The sequence below is a fragment of the Leptonychotes weddellii genome, chromosome 9, assembly GCF_054177405.1.
Source record: "Leptonychotes weddellii isolate Sample4059 chromosome 9, ASM5417740v2, whole genome shotgun sequence".
Taxonomy (NCBI): domain Eukaryota; kingdom Metazoa; phylum Chordata; class Mammalia; order Carnivora; family Phocidae; genus Leptonychotes; species Leptonychotes weddellii.
Window position 1 is genome coordinate 22,871,934 of NC_138377.1, and position 2,926 is coordinate 22,874,859.

Consider the following 2,926-nt stretch of genomic DNA (forward strand, 5'->3'; position numbering starts at 1 on the left):
TGGGAGGCTATGGAGAACAGATCTCCATGGGGGCTGGGAGGCTTGGCCAGATCTCCCCAGACCCAGGCAAGCGCTGGGAGTATGCTCACTTGGCTCTGGGATATGGAAGGAAGTGTGGGGAATTGTGGAGGACCGGGGCACGTCTCCAAACCACCCCTAGAGGAGCACTTCCTGCCTGCTCTATCTGTAAGCCGTCTAGGGGGAGGAATGTAGGGACTTTGAAATTTCCCTCCTCTTGGCCTTTTTGGCATGCAGCCCTAGAAAATGATTACCGTGGCCAAAATGCTATCATCATCGTCATCAACAACAACAACAAGGGCTCTGATTGCTTATCAGCCAGGAACCACTGCTCTGAGGGCCTCTGTGTGCATCTTCTTTAATCTTCACGACGACTCCACGGGGAAGGTGCTCTCATCATGCCCATTATACAGATGAAGAAGTCAGGTGTGGAGTGGAGAGGCTGGGGAACTTGCTCAAGGTCACAGCCAGTACAGGGTAGACGTGAGTCTGGCGTGGCTCTGAAGCCTGTGTAGTCACCACCCCCAACCACTTTGTGGAGATCACCTCAGGGGAGCACGCTAAGACTGGTGAGCCTTCCCATTTCAAAGGGAAGTTTGTGCTCTGATTCTTATTTTAGCTTCACGCCAGTCTCGTGAGGCACTCAAGCAGGTTTCTGCCCCCTTTTCCGTGGGTGAAGAAGGGAAGGCAGGAAGGGGTTAGGTACTTGCTGAGGTCACCCTGACTGGGAACCGTCTTCCAAATCCCAAGCGTGCTCCTCTCTTGGCTGCCCAAGGACTTTGAGCAAATCCTGAGGAGCCTCCGGCGCCCTGGTGCTGGGGCTTCTCCAGAACTGTGGAAGCCTAGACACAACTTCTGGGGTGGAGGATTGTGGGGGCAGAATGTGAGGACCACAGAGGCGTGAAACAAGAGTGTCTACATATTAAAAACAAAATTGGGGCGCCTGGGTGGCTCAGTCGTTAAGCATCTGCCTTCGGCTCAGATCATGATTCCAGGGTCCTGGGATGGAGCCCCGCACTGGGCTCTCTGCTCCGTGGGAAGCCTGCTTCTCCCTCTCCCACTCCCCCTGCTTGTGTTCCCTCTCTCGCTGTGTCTCTCTCTGTCAAATACATAAATAAAATCTTTAAAAAAAACAAAATTAAAAACGCACAGTTTGTCAAGTGTTGTGGAGCAAGTGGGCCTGACCAGTTTTTCCACTCACTGCCCAGATGTACTTACAGACGGGGTGGGGGTGGGGCGGCTGAGGAGAAAGAACAAACTGAGGAAAATGATAAGAGAACAGGAACTGAGTGAGGATGGTCAAGGCATGAAGCCAGAGAAAAGCCATGGGCCCACGGCCTTGCAGTAAAGGGACACAGCAGGCTGACCCGTGGTTATCGGTTCAGTTAGGAGCACAACAAGTCGGCTCCGTCACGAACAACAGTTTTAAATGTCAACTTTTAGAGTGTGAGAGCCTAAGAGACCTCCTCCAATCCACCATTTTATGATCAGGGAACTGAGGCCCTGAGAGCATGTGCACCTTCATTATCACTGGTCTGAGGTGGGAACTGGGCTGGGCCTACCTGGCCCCTGCCTCTGTCCATGGCACCTGTCTGCCCCTCTGCCCTCAGAAGCTGCAGATGCAAGCAGCCCTCAACATTCAACCTCCCTCCAACTTTTTATTTCAAAATAATTCTCGATTTGCAAGGAGCTGCCCTCCCCAGCTGACGTGTACACACGCAAAGTCTTAATATAACTGCAGACATACATGGGGTGATAGGTCAGTTCTGGGGCTGACTTAGGAGCAAACAATCTATGACATTTCTTTCTCAGATCTTATCCTACCCCATCACTGCCATGAACCCTAACACACACACACACACACACACACACACACACAGCCTAATCAGCAATAATTTCACTCCTGAATATTGCTGGAAAGATCACTAAGCCAAGCTAATCAATTGTCTCAGCCAGCCACCAGCCCCCAGGAGATGCCTAGACTTTTCATTGCTATCATTTAACCCTTAGCAGCCTGAGTTTTTATCCACTGCCTTCCAAAAGAGGCAGAAATACTCTTCTGGGAAGAATCCTGTGCCTAAGATGATGTTCCTCTCTTGCCACCTTTCAAAAGCCTTGTCTGTGCTAATGGAAGCAGACACTCTGGAACACTTCAGAAGGAAGGTCTCCGTCTTCTGTGTGCCACATGGGACCAACGTGGCTATAGCAGGAAGAGAACGAGGGCCCCACTGAGTGTGAGCAGCCAGAAGAGGTAGGTAAGTACGGCCCAGAAAGGGCAGAGGACAGGGCATGACAAACGAGGGAAACAGTCACAGGAGAGATACCAGTTTAGCAATTCCACCTGACTTCGGCTTAGACAAAGCTTCTTTACAGACAGAATAAAATTCCTAGGAAGGTTTGTGCACATCTAAATAAAAGACACACCTCTTTTTTTTTTTTTTTTTTTGGTCTGGCCAGAGGGACATGAAAGCAGGGGGGACAGAGGGGAAGAGGGGCTGGGCAAGGACCACGATCCATGGGTCACAGGCAAATGTAGTTACGGCGGTTGGACGTTCACAACTTCCAATCACTCCTCCCACAATGAAGGGATCAGAGGTGCCCCCTCGAGAGAAGCAACTCCATGCAACTCACTTTGCATGTGTTGATGGAACACACACTATGTGCCAGGCACTGTTCTAGGCACTGGGGAATTTCAAAGATGCATAGTGAGGAGGCAAAGGGGTTGCAGTGAGGATTGCAGGGTTTAGTAGTGGTACTCCCACTTCGAGGAGGGAGAGCAGAGAGGGGGGCAGTAAGAACAACACGGGCACTCTGTCAGTCTGGGTGGACCCGGGATTCACACTGGGGATCCCTGTTTCAATTAGGAAATACGTGGCTTAGCAGTGGGGAAAGAAAAGGAGAAGGGCTC